This window comes from Canis lupus, chromosome 16 (genome assembly GCF_011100685.1).
Source record: "Canis lupus familiaris isolate Mischka breed German Shepherd chromosome 16, alternate assembly UU_Cfam_GSD_1.0, whole genome shotgun sequence".
NCBI lineage: Eukaryota > Metazoa > Chordata > Mammalia > Carnivora > Canidae > Canis > Canis lupus.
In genome coordinates this window covers 41348662-41363341 of record NC_049237.1, presented here as the reverse complement: position 1 = coordinate 41363341, position 14680 = coordinate 41348662, and the positions used below count along the sequence as shown (strand labels likewise).

At 39.1% G+C, this 14680-nt stretch overlaps 1 long non-coding RNA gene across 2 annotated transcripts; it reads right to left on the bottom strand.

The window, feature by feature from the left end:
- Positions 1-13554, bottom strand: LOC119869628. 2 transcript variants are annotated; one of them, XR_005371586.1, is made up of 3 exons: positions 12778-13554; positions 11006-11091; positions 1-436 (listed from the first exon to the last, which is right to left on the bottom strand). It is a non-coding gene; the product is annotated as an uncharacterized LOC119869628 (long non-coding RNA). The 2 variants fall into 2 exon arrangements; XR_005371587.1 differs by lacking the exon at positions 1-436 and adding an exon at positions 8969-10810.
- Positions 13555-14680: the final 1126 nt, after the last annotated feature.

The window sequence follows — 14680 nt, the reverse complement described above, 5'->3', positions numbered from 1 at the left end:
TTGAAGATTAAGTCTAAAGATAAGGAGCCAGATGAATCATAACAGAGAGGGAAGAGGTAACACTATCTTTAACCTGAGGCTTGTATACAAATGTTTACTTTCGAAAGATTTGCAAGGAGAAACTTATCAGAATACGTTTCCCAAATTCCTAAACTTTCTTCCTAGATACCTCCAGCCTTAAAGCACAATATCGGCTATCTTCATCCAGTGGGCATCAGGATACTTTGCCTTTTGTTGTTTGAGCAGATAATCATTGAGGTGCCCCCAAAATAATTGTCTATATTCAGCTCTGTCTCTGTCAGGCTCTGTCTCTGTAGGGTAGATGATTAGTCATTCTGGATTTTCCATGTGGCAGAAGTTGGGGGAGGTGGAATTAATGTGTCTTGTCCAGTGATCTGTACAAACCCACATTAGCTCTGGTTCAAGACATTCTCTTCTGCAAAAATAAATAAATAAGTTTATTTATTTATTTAATTTAATTTAAAAAACGTTCAGTGTTTTGTATTGGTAAGTATTTTTAGGGGCTTTATATTGGTAAGTATTTTTAGGGGCTGCCAGAGGCTTTAAATGTAACTTGAAGATCAAGCTCGCATTGAAATTTATAATTGTGGAAAGAAAAATAATTAACTAGGGTTTTTTCAGGCCTATGAAAAGAACTGGGAAAATGAAGAATAAATATTTAATGATGACGTTTAAGAAAAAAAGGCATGTTGGCTTTGGATTTGTAGTAGCAAAATTTTGATTGTCAGGGATTCTTCCAATGGCTAGAATTTACCCAGTGTAAATTATGTCTTATGCACAAGAGTCTTTGAGTCTATAATTATTTCCAAGGGATACTTAGATACTCTAGACTCTGAATTTCTTTGGATTATTTCACTGGTTGATAACACTTTTCCCCACTGGCTCATATCTCAGTCTCTTTGATAATGGGTCATGCTATGAAATGCTAGGTGGATAGTGGAATATCAATGATTTTTATATCTGGAATATGAGACAACACGACTTTTTGTTTTTCAAATACTCAAAATAGTAGTTGAGGGTTCAAAGTCCAAATGACTAAAGATTTTGGATCTTATGCTCAGAACCAAATAATAGACTTGAATAATAAATTTTCATTCTTTTAAGCTTTCCCTTGAATTCAGTAAAATAATAAAGATAACATTTTTCTTAATTTCCAGAAAGTAGAAAAGATTGAACAACTTGGGATAGTCACTTTGTGAATTGTTGGAAAATGTTCATTGAATTATAATGTAGAAATTGTAGAGTTTTAAAATATTTTTAATGGGTAGGAAAGTTAAATTGGACTTTATTTATACATGATGTGCTAATGAAATATTTCCAGTGGTAAAGATAGGGACCTATAGGAATTTATCATTACTTTTTAAAATTTAAATTCAATTAGCCAACTTATACATCATTAGTTTCAGATGTAGAATTCAGTGATTCATCAGTTGCATCTAACACCCAGTGCTCATCACATCACATGCCATCCTAAATTCCCATCACCCAATTACCCCATCCCCCCACCCACCTCCCCTCCAGCAACTCCCAGTTTGTTTCCCAGAGTTAAGAGTCTCTCATGGCTTTTCTCCCCCTCTGATGACTTCCCATTCAGTTTTCCCTCCCTTCCCCTATGATCCTCTGCACTATGTCTTTTGTTTCCACATATGCATGAAACCATATAACTGTCTTTCTCTGACTGACTTATTTTGCTCAGCATAATACCTTCCAGTTCCATCCACATCAATGTAAATGGTAACTATATCATTACTCTTTGATCAAAAGGCAAATTCCAGTGACTTAAACTAATGTTATAAACATCAGTATTCTTTTACTTTGTTAACTAGAGTAACCACTGCCATGACTTATACTGCCTCCAACACTGGAATAAAATATCTAGATTGGCTAAAAGTACTAATTAATTTTCTTTATAAAAAGGCAGTTATAAATAGCTGAAGAAACATAGAAAATCACAGAAGTTTCCAATATGTTTACAAAATTTAAATATCATGAATCTATTGAGGCTACTTAAGTATCAGCCACAGTATCAGACCTTTTAAAAAATCCTGCAGTGTATTATTTAACAAATATTCATTGAAAGCCCAGATATACAGACTAGAGAATGTGGTCTCTAGCTTCAAGGAGCTTAATGGGTTAATGAGACCAATGTACAGGTACTTTCAATAATAAGATAAAGTACATTTAATACTGTACCAAGTACATCACTGGTAAAGGAGAGTGCCTCAGGATGCCTGGAACAGTAAAGGAAACCTTCCTCAGGATGCCTGGAACAGTAAAGGAAACCTTCACAGGAAAAGTAGAATTTATACTAAAGCACAAAAGATAAGTAGGAGCTTGCATCATGGGGAAATGAAGGGAATTTTTTTTTTTTTTTTTTTTTCCCCACAGGGAATGCCTTCTTCTCTTGAGCAGCCTATTTTGGGAACTAGAAGTAAAGGGCATATATGAGTCAAGATCCAGCCAGGAAAGCAAAACTCACACCAGGGAATTTAGTGGGAGGAATTAAATATGGGAAATCAAATTTTAAAATGTTGGAAGGTTGAAAGAGCAACCATGGGGAGGTGAGACAAACCTAATATTGGCAACTGCAGGGGGAGGTCACTACCAGCCCAGGTCCGGAAGGATGAAGGGAAGGTGGTGGTGCTACAGCCCAAGATGATGGGTCACCTGGTAGATACTGGGGACCACTAAGGTGATTTATCTACTGGTGGAGACAAGGCTTGAGGGAGAAAAAAAGGGAGAGAGGAGGGAGAAAGAGAATGAGGGAGAGAGAGAAACACAAAATTTATTTGGAAGCCAGATGGCAAAGGAGCCAGGAGGACTGTGATTTACAGGAATAGTTGCCCTAAGTGTAAAGCAAAGCAAAAGAAGGATGAAGAATAATCTAAGAGCAAAGAGGCAACTGATCAGTGCAAGGGAAATTAGAATGGAGGAATCTTCAAAAGATGAAATAGGTGCCAGCTCATTAAAACCAAAGATGAAGGTCTTGTATGGGTAGAGCTTTCACTAGAGAGCTTTCAAACAATTTTAAGCAGGAGAAGAAACTCTGGGTATGAATTCCAGTTCTGCCACTTACTAGCTCTTTGACAAAAAAGATGCTAAATTTATGCTAAAGAGACAATTCTGAAAGCACTGTAGTGAATACGGTGGAAAGACAGAAGAGTCTAGAAAACTCTTGTTCTTGACCAGTGGAAAGAGAATGAAATCCTGAATTGGGACCATGACAAGGGGAATGGAGAGGAGGAGTCAGATTCTAAAAAGACCAGAGAGATCTGAAAAACAGGAAAGATCAGATTTCCTAGATTTTGGAGTCTGCAGAAAGGGAATCCAGGGGAAGGCCCAGGGGCCAGGCCCATCACCCCCACTGGGCTCCAGTCCACGATAGCAGGGCCTGAGTCCATTTTTAAGGTTCTGAGATCTTAATTTTCAGAATCCCCCTGCATTTCCTTCGTGACCTCCAGTCCCCACGTGACTATACAGTCTACCGAGGAAAGACATGCTCCAGCCGCCTCCGCTGCCATTAACCATAACTTCCATGAAAATGTTACTTCTATATAAGATGCATACAGGATTACAGAGTTAGCAATGGAAATGGTGATTTCTTTCTGCTTGGGAGGGGCCTACACAAACCCATTCCATTTGGATCACACAGGGCATATGTGAAATTTTCGTTTGGGATTTTATCTGTCAGTTACTCCTTGTATAACCCTTCACTCTCTTTTTGTTCTGTTTTGCTAAAGTTTGCTCCTTACTCAGTGCTAGGGCTGCAACTTTGAAAAGTCACTTCCTTGTCCTCCATGTTTGAAATGAAAAAGTAGAAGCAGTAAAGAGATTAGGCAACTTGCCCGAGGTCATAGGGCTCTGCTACCCAGTCAAGGAACCAAGGACCCAGGCCTTGCGACTCCCAGACTGCTGCTGTTTGCTCTTCACTGTGAGTCTAAAGGGACTGACTGACTTGGTTTCTTCTATAGTCCACATGTGGCTAATTTTTTTTAAAGATTTATTTATGTATTTTAGAGAGCAAGAGAGCACATGAGGTGGGGGAGATGGCAGAGGGAGTGGGAGAGAGAGACTCTCAAGCAGACGCCCCATTGGGCCTGTCTCCCAGGACTCCATCTCATAACCCTGAGATCCTGACCTGAGCCGAAATCGAGAGTCGGATGCTTGAGTGACTCAGCCACTCAGGCACCCCATGGTTCGTTTAAGAAGCTAAATCCAGGAAGTTCAAGTTCACAGGGGAACTAGTGAAATGCCATTGTTAGATTGTATTTAAAGAATATGAAATATGCCTGGGATAGTCAATAGAGTCAGGGAAAAGATCTAACCTAGCAAAAGTTGAAGAGTCACTTAGAAGCTGAGGTGCTGTTGGCATTTAGGGCAAGACAGTTATTCATTGTGTGGAATTGTCCTGAGCTCTGCAGACACAAAATGAGAGGACCACCTCTCCCAGGCATTCTGACAAAACCATCATCTCCATCTTTGAGACAAATACTGTTAGACTAAAGAAGAATACAGAAGTTGCAACCTTAAATAGTTGGTGGAATGTGGGAATATTTTGCCATAATGTTCATTCATAAAGAAAAAGTACATTTATGTCAAACTATATAATAAAACACTCTCATCTGGAAGAAGATTACATTTATCTCCAGAGATATTGAAGACAAGATGAAGTTTTATCATGTTTGCACTGGCATGAGCAGGGTCATATTCTCAGGCTAGATATTAGTAATAGAACCAAAGTACCAGTGTTAGAGTTCCATTTACCTCAGGTGGTTGCATCAAAAAATCTGGTGTGAATTCTAGTTGGGACACTTTCTAGCTGTTTGATTTTTTTTTCAGATTTTATTTATTCATGAGAGACACAGAGAGAGAAGCAGAGACATAGGCAGAAGAAGAAGAAGGGCCCTGCGGGGAACCCAACGTGGGACTCAATCCCTAGACTCTGGGATCATGCCCTGAGCTGGAGGCAGACACTCAATCACTGAGCCACCCAGGTGTCCCACTAGTTGTTCCATCTTAAGCAAGTGACTTAAATTTTTTGACATTTCTTGAGGATACTTCTTGTTTCCTCAACAACAACAACAACAACAACAACAACAACAAAAATGGAAGAGCAACATGTGGAAGTCCTTTAATAAATCCATTCATTCATCCATTCAATAAATTTTGGTGACTTCCCATGTTTAAGGTATTATGATAGGTGATGGATACATGGTGAGCAAAAAAGCCAAACCAAACCAAACCAAACACAAAGAGCATGGCTTAATGAAGTTCATAACACAGCTAAACAAAATGTCCACTTTTTATAGCTGTTACTTGAATGTGAATAACTTCCTAATGAAGTATGATAGTATATACTATCAAAAATATCCTCCTGGTTTGTAAACTGTCTAAACTTACTTAAAACCTGTTTGAGATATGTACTTCCAGTTTCAAGAATTAATCTGAATTGGACACGTGCTTGGCTCAGTTGGTTGAGAACTGAGGGTGGTGGGATCTGGCCCTGCCTCAGGCTCTTTGCTCAGTGGGATGTTTGTTTGCTTGAGGATTCTCTCTCCCTCTCCCTCTGTCCCTTCTCAATAAATAAATAAATAAATAAATAAATAAATAAATAAATAAGAAGTGATCTGAATTGCCATGACCTACAGCGTGCGTAGTCTATGTCTAAAAGTGAAAATGTCCATAACTGGTGTGATATCTGGACATATCTATATGAACAATTTGATGCCAAAATGTATATTCCTCAAACATCGATGTCAATTTTTAGTATAAAGTATAAACTTTATGCAAGATTTTTGGAATCTTCTCATCAAAGTAGAGCATTGCCCAACTATTTTAAATAATCTCCTGGGTAATTTAATGGATATTTCCATTTGGTTTTTAGATTCTTCATCTACCCTTCTTTATGTTATAGGTGGCTCACCTTTTAAGATCTACATCAAAGGATTCCTTCGAACTCTGGATTCTGGTTGGTTCAATCCGTGGGAGGCAAGCAGGTGATCCAGAAGGCTAGAGAATAACATGGGGGTGTTTTTTTCACCTCCCACAGCTGGGTGTCTCAAGATCACAGCTTCTGTGAAGACAGCTGTTCTCCTTCTTTGCCTCTTCAAGCCTGGGGCAGGGCCACCACCTACCTCCCAGGGCTGCTCAACTGTCTGTGTTGGTTTCCTTTTATTAGATTCTTCTCAAAAACCACTTTTGGCTATACTTTCTTCCCTACCTCTTCCACCACTGATATGACCCCTCGCAAGCCTATCTATAAATCTGAGTACAGTCTATTTTTTGCTGCATAAAAAAGCACACAAATGCCTACTGAATCCTTATTTAGAAAGTCGGTATTATCTTTAATTACCTCTTTCAAAAAATAACAGAATTATACATTATAGAACAATACATAACAGAAAACTTGGAGATAGAGAAAGAAAAATCTTCCATGAGCTCACCAATTAACACAACCATTGTTGTTATTTTAGTATGTTCCCATCTGGCCTCTTTTTTTGTGCATATTTTTCAACATACAATTTTGTGTTCTTTCATAAATTTATCACAAATGTTTTTCATATCACTCTACAGGCTTCAGAAGTTTATATAATTATACAATATTCTGTTCTTTAGAAATACTATAATTCCTAAGCCATTCCTCTGTTGCTGAATATTTAGGTATGTTTTCTAATTTTTCACTGGTATAACATAAATAGCTTAATGAGGTCATATAGCATTTCCCTTATATTTCATTTTTCCTTTGGAAATAGACAAATTAAATAGAAAAGTCAACTTTGAAAAATGATGCAACTGTAGTAACTTTAAATATGTCTACAGATTCTCTCAAATAGTGGAGGCTAATTCTCCTCTTGAGAATTAGACTGGACTTAGTGACATATAAGTGACTCACTTATAATGAATAGAATAAAGCAGAATTTGTGGTGGACAGTTTCAAAAACTAGGTAAAAAGAGATACTGTGACTTTCTCCTCTCTTTTTCTCTGATCACTTCTGGAAAAAGTTAGCTGCCATGTCATGAGCAGCCCTATGGAGAGGCCCAGTTAGCAGGAGACAAAGGCCTGCAGTGAACAGCCATAAGAGCGAGACTTCTGAAAGTGGCTACTCTAGCGTCAGTCAGGGCCACAGTCTCCTGGCAGTAGTCCAATGTAGAGAAGGACTTATCTCAAAGATATTTGTGAGTGTGGCATTTGGCTGGAGAGAACCCATAAGGTTACATGGGAGAGCCCCAAAGTTTTGAAGAGAATTATCTTCATAGCAGCATTGCCGGAAACAGAGTCCTTTGGATTTCCAAACTTCATTAAGTTGGGAACTACTGAGGAAATCACACAACTGCACATACAAGCTACATTTCATGAAAAAAGGGATAACTAAGGTGACAGAACCAGAGAGCAGAGCTCAGAGCCGTAGAGCATTATTCCTGGGCAGGAGTAAGACTGAATCTTAATGAAGGACTTTCTAACATTTCAGCAAGGCTTTCAGAATTGTTATGAACCATTGACTCTTTTATTCTTCTCAATTTCTCTCCTTTTTTATTTTATTTTCTATTTTTTTAAAAAAAGATTTTATTTATTCATGACAGACACACAGAGAGAGGCAGAGACACAGACAGAGGAAGAAGCAGCCTCCTCACAGGGAGCCTGATGTGGGACTTGATCCCGAGATTCCAGGCTCAGGATCACACCCTGAGCCGAAGGCAGAGGCATAAACCCTGAGCCACCCAGGTGTCCCCCCCACCCCAGTTTCCCCCTTTTAGACAAGAATGTCTGAGTGGTTATCCTGTCTCTGTTCTACCATTGTATAGTGGGTATGTGTGTGGCGGAGGCAGGTAACTCTTGTTCACATACCTTCAGGTTGAGAGGATCTTTACTGAAGGACTATACCTAAGGGGCCTCCTCCATACCAGGAACTGATATGATGATGAGATTCTGGAGTTTGAGCTGACCTATTTGATTTTGTGGACCTTGGGAAGTATATTTTACATGCAGGAAGACTGTAAATAATCTGTGGCCAGAGGATGGACTGTGGTGTTTTAAAATGTGCACATAGATTCTTTGATATTGCTCCCCTCAAGAGGCAGAGTCCAATCCCCCTTCTTGTGAGTGTGGTTGGACTTAGCGTCTCATTTCTCATGGCTAGAATAAAACGGATGTGAGAGAGGGAAGCTTTCGGAACTAGGTTACAAGACATTGTCCCTCCATCCTCTTGCTCAGATAGTTTATTCCGGGAGGAGTTAGCTGTCATGGCAAGAGTAGCTGTGTGGAGTGGCCCATGTGGCAAGAAGCAGAGTCCTCAGAGTTAGGTGTCTCTCGTGTTTTGTCACCCTCACTGAAATTTTCACTCATTTTCTCTCCTTTCCCTTTATTCCCTTCTCTGGGAAATGAACAGGGGGTAGTGGAAGGGGAGGTGGGCAGGGGGTTGGGGTGACTGGGGGGCAATGAGAGGGGCACTTGGCGGGATGAGCACTGGGTGTTATGCTATATGTTGGCAAATTGAACTCCAATTAAAAAATTAAAAAAAAAATAGAAGAAGATGACAAAGCAGAGTCCTCCAGCTGAGAGCACTGGGAGGGAGCGTTCCGGGAAGTCAATCCTCCAGTCGCAGCCCATGCCTTCAGATGCCCAGTCCTAGCTCACAGCTTGATTGCGACCTTGCAGGAGACCCAGAGGCTGAATCACCCAGCAGAGCTGCTCCCGAATTCCTGACACTCAGGAATTGTATGAGATATTAAATGTTTTCTTAGGACACTGCATTTTGGGGTGATTTGTTATGCAGCAATAGATAACTAATACAGCAAAGGAGAAATATTCTTTTGTAGCATTGGTCAAGTAAGTTCAAATATGAAGCACTTAGCTTTCCAATGTCAGGTAATCATGGCAAATGATTGCCACTTGAGGTACATGGAAAAAGCCAGTGAGAGACAGAGGGCACATGTATTTACTCTCAAGTATGTGAGTAATTGTATTTATTAGTTTTAATATTAGAAGGCAGACACATGGTTAGGAAATGTGTACAGGAACAAGGTAAAAGTCAGGCAAACACAATATTTGCCATTCAGGCTTGAAATGCCTTACTTCATTCGGTCATTCATTCATTCATTCACACATTATCCACTTATTCTTTCAACAAAGATACATTAGTTATCTATCCAATCCCATGTACTACACTAAACACAGGGTTGAGCAATGCTTTGCAACAAGAATAAAGATTTATTCCCACTTCTTCAAGGAAAACACTACATTTAAAAAAGGTGTTGTGTGGGAATATGAGTGACTAGCGATCTGAAGCCAAATTAAAAAAAAATATATATATATATCCACACATACACACGTATGTCTTTCAGGATGACTAGATTTTGTTTTAAATTAGCTTTGAGCAATAGAAGCAATTTTCTGCTATAAAAAGGGATGCATTTTAGCTTTTGACTTAACTCGATTTTTTTAAACTAAGAGTGGGAAAATGTAAATTATGTCAATATGTAATTCAGAATCCTGGAGATAGGAGCAGAAGGAGCTGACAGGAAGACAGAAGATTTTTTCTTTTTTTGGCCATAGGCAACCCTCTTTTCTGTTTTTAGGAAGAAAGAAAACTAGTAGACAGAAATAGTCTTAGGTCCATGGGCTCTATATTTCATATGCATACCACAAAATATTTAATAAAGTCAAGTAGGTGCCTGAAAACCAAGAAAATTCAATAGCTCATCAGCTATTGGTGACAGCAATGAAAATAGGCAATATACATATAGGTTAGGTTTAAGACATTCGGCAATATCATTAAAAAAATTTTCAAAAAATATTTTCTTTTCACTGTGTTTAATTCCCTATGATAATAAACATCATTCTATACTTTTCAATAGCTCGCGAAGTCATTACTTTTGTATTCATCTTCAAGGTCAAGTTTATGAACAAGTTACAAATAAACTGATTCTAGATGAATTAGGGATATTATTTTAGGAGTAATGATAACCAACATTCATTAAGTGTTTGTTAAACTCGAAGCCTGACAGACCACATCCCCTCGAATCCTCCCAAAGACCCCAGGACTCAGCTGTGATCACTGTTGCATGTGAAAAAGCCCAGGCCTGGAAGGTGGAAGAACCTTGCTTGACTACGGGGGCAGGTGGTGGTAGAGTCAGGATTTGAACTTGAGAAGTCTGGCTTCAGAGCCTTGCTTAATTAACCAGTCTATTCTGAATGGATGGGTTAAATGTATTTCACCTCTTTATGTATATTTCCCAATTTATCTTTTTTGGAAAAGTAACGTTTTCTTGGATTCTGCTGTAAGTCCTTGCCCATTTTCTCTGTTCTATCCAAGGATCATTGAACCTGAGAATTATGCAAGTCCATACCTGTCTGCATGATACACTGACTCATTCATTTTGTTGAAAGGTAGAAAGCAAATTGGCTTTTAAAAATACATAGGAATCTAATTGAAAAATGTCATGAATCACTTTAATGAGAAACTAGTAGCGAGATCTCAAGTACAGAGAGCCTCAGACAATTGCTTTTTAAAAGCACTGCTTGGCTATACATATTCATCTCGAATGAAAATGTCTCTCTAGCAAGACACTGTATGACAATTGTAATCACTGAAGTTTAGGATGGGAGAACCATTTCAGTGACTTTTAAATAATTGTTCCTTATTCCGGCTCAGGTCTGACGCTGCTGGACCAATGCACCACCGTGCTTGAGCTGGAGAGCTCCCTGGCAAAGTCCAGTCAGACATCTGTCTCTGCTTTCCACGGGCCTGATGGTCATGTGGATGGGCAACTCCCAAGGGTATAGCAAGCTCTAAGTTAGAAAGTGATAAGTACTCGGATTAGGAGTGGGTGAAAGGCTTGTCTCCACTGCGTTGTGATCTCTGGCTGGCTGCCGGCGATGCATCATGGCACTGCCATGGGTGATAGTGGAGGGCAGGAGGTCCTCCACCATCCTAAGCCCCGAAGTGCAGTGGGGTGTGGGTGCCTGCCCCATTCCTACCCATACCTGCACCCAGGTCCCTGCCAAGGGCTGGAGGTTGGAAACAAACAGTTGGGCTCCAAGCCCAATCTCCATTGTCTCAAAGATTTCACCTATAAAACAAAAATTCAAAGAAAACATTATTAAGAATTTGAAGATGGTGACTGGAGAGCAGTAGACCCCAATTGTGATGCCCTCCTGTCCTGGGCTTTGTGCAACTCCATCGATCATATGTCTATGAGACCAGTGCTGCCCAGGAATACTATGAGCGAGTTAGTTGACCTGCAAGGGGGTAGATGTTTTTATATAAAACATAGTTGTAAAATAAAATACTGAGAAAATAACCTTTTATTGTTTCTTCCCATGATTCATACATGAGAAATTTAAAATACTTACTTTATTTTCTTTAAGACAATTTCAGAAACATTTCACTCATGCAAATAAAAAAAATCCCACAGGAATCTTGCCCACTCAAACCACATTCAGTCCTCTTGGTTAATAACAATTGTAATGGTACTACTAGCTAAACATACCTATGAGCCAGACAGACATGGTGCTAATTTTTTTTGACATTGTGCTAATTAAGCACTGCATATAAATTTACTTTATATACATTATTTCATCTAATCCCTATAATATGGGACAGATACCATTTTTAGCTCCACTTTGGAGATGAGGAACTAGATGTAGGGAAGTCAGCTTGTCTAAGACCAGGATATGAAAAGAATGGTCTGCCACAATCAGACTTTATTACATTAATGTAGAATAATTTAATATTTGGAAGCCTACAAAGCAGATATAGCGCATCTGGAGGTAAATTGGAAAAATGTCTAATCGTCAGTGGAAGCTGAAAAGGCATTTGAGATGATTCAGCTCTCATTCCTTTTTCCAGACTCTTTTAAATCCAGGAAATAAAGGATACAAGATAAAGTATTTATTTCAAATCAACAGGAAAATATTATCCTTCATTGAAAACATTAGAGATAACCTTATTACACAGGAAATCAAGATTTCTGCTATTGCTATTAGTATTTTCATTGCTCTGGGAACTATAATCAGTGAAATAATACTGGAAATAGAAATAAAAGCAATAATATAGAAATGAGAAAAGACACACTTGCATATAATAAAATACACCATTTGCATATAATGTGATTTGCCACCAGAAAACTCAAGAGAATCAATAGAGAAAAATGTCAGAACTGCTAAGAGTTTAGTTAAGTAGCTGAATAAATAGATGATTTTCTATATTCCAACAGTAATGATAGAAAAATCAATGGGAAAAATTCCCATTATTAGAAGCAACAAGTATGTAGGATCTAGAAAAGACCTTATCAGAAGTAGTATGACCTAGATAATGAAAGCTGTACATTTTGAGGATAAATTACTGGGATAATTGTTCCTGGATGGGCTAAAAATATTATAAAAGTGTTGTGATGGTTAATTTTTTTAGGTCAACTTGACTGGGCCATGGAGTACTCAGATATTTGGTCAAATGTTACTCTGGGTGTTTCTGTGAGGGTGTAACATTTAAACTGGGAGACTAAGTACCACAGATTGTCCTCCCTAATGTGGTGGGTCTCATCCAGTCAGTCGAAGGCCTGACTAGAATAAAAGGATGTCTTCCTCAAGTAAGAGAATTCCTCCTGCCATATTGCCTTTGAATCGAAACACTGGCTTTCCAGCCTGCCAGCCTTAGGATTGGACCCAAATCATCAGCTATGCTGAATTCTCAGGACTTCAGACTCAGATTGGAACTAGACCATCAGCTCTCCTGGGTCTCCAGCTTGCTGACTCACCCTGCAGATTTGAGACTTGTCAGTGTCCGTAATCTTGTGAGCCAATTCCTTCGCATAAATCTCTGTATACACGTACATCCTATTGGTTCTATGTCTGTGGAGAACCTAGTATGGTGTCATTTCTTCTGAAATTAATTTGTCACTCTACAGTGATTCCAATAATCACTTGGGAGGAGATATGGTAAGACAATTGTAAAGCTCATCTGAAAGGATAAACAGGAATAGTTAAAATTTTTGAAAAGAAGAGAAATTTCACTGTGGCTGTTGTAGGGGGAGGCAAGCTAGTCTTATGGAATATGAAAACATTATGAAGCTACAATAATTAAAACAATGTGCTTGCAAGGATAGTCAGGCCAGGAAAGAGAACAATATCTTAAAAGCAGATTCAGATATATAAAAATATTTAAAATACAATTTGCTTTACATTATATGGCAAAAAGGAAGAATTACTCTGCAAATAGTGCCGGATAAAAATTGGCTCAATATTTGTAGGGGAATCTAGTGTTAGTTCCTCATTTTATTTTACCATTTAACAAAATTAGTCCTAGGTGAATTTTTTTTAGTTAAATGCAAAGATAATGCAAACCATAAAATATATGACAGAGTGGTTATCATATTGGGAGAGGAATTTCTAAGCTTAAAGGCAATGGAGGCAGGGCTCCTGGGTGGCTCAGTCAATTAAGTGTCTGACTCTTGATTTTGGCTCAGGTCATGATATCAGGGTCCTGGGACTGAGCCCTGAATTGGACTCCATGCTGAGTAGGAGAGTGCTTGACGATTCTCTCTCCCTCTGCCCATTGCCTCCCCCCAACTCTGGCTCTCTCTGTCATTCTAAAATAAAATTAATAAATCTTAAAAAAAAAAAAAGGCAGAAAGATGGGTGGTTGCTCTTCTAGGTGGAGTGATTGGTCCCAACTACTAAGAAGAAACTGGGTTCTGCTACTCATTAGAGGCAAGAGGACTGCTTCTGTGATCCAGGGTATTTTGTGGGTTTCTTTTTTTTTTTTTTTTAGATTTTTTTTAAAAATTGATTTATTCATGAGGGATATAGACACAGGCAGAGGGAGAAGCAGGTTCCCTGCAGGGAGCCTGATGTGGGACTCGATCCCAGGATCCTAAGATCATGCCCTAAGCCAAAGGCAGATGCTCAACTACTGAGCCATCCAGGTGCCCTTGTGGGTTTCTTAGGTCTCTATACCCCATAGGAAAGGTTCAGGGGAAACTGCTACAGCAGCAGCAGCAGCAGCAGCAGCAGCAGCAACAAAGGCAGGATGACTGGGACTTTTCAGGAATGAGGGTTTAGATTAGTCTACCAGGTAAAAAATGCTGATCGGCTGATTCTTCTGGCTCAAGTTTGGATAAAGAAAGAATAGTGGAAGAAGGAAGCCTCGGGTAACAATTAGGACCTTGTGACCAGTTACAGAAATGACTATAGTTGCTTTTCATATTTTCCTTTTGCTTCTTACAGATCTGTGCTTATGGGTGTGTATATGTCGACAATATCCATCTCTTCTCTTCCCTTTCCTTAAAAATATTTCTATACAGATTGTTAGAGGTTAATTCTACAGTTTTTTCATCATTAGGCAACAGAACATTTAGGAGATTTTTGAGAGGTGATTAATATAGCCACAGTGGTATCTAGAGTGATTTTTGGGTTCCGGTAGGCTTGTTGCATTGTTGTAGGGCATTCTGGGGTGTGTACAGGTTATGCCGAAAGCTGAGTGGTCAAAGGGGCGGACCATGCTCTTTATCAACTTATTTCTTTTTGCCCCCAAATTCACCCTTTTTGCTCACTCTGTAATAATGAAGGTGGATTTTGTAAAGGTTTCTCCTTTGCCTGCCAGCCTGGTGTTAAACATCATCAGAGGAGGGTTCTGGGAGGACAGTGGAGGAAGAAGAGATC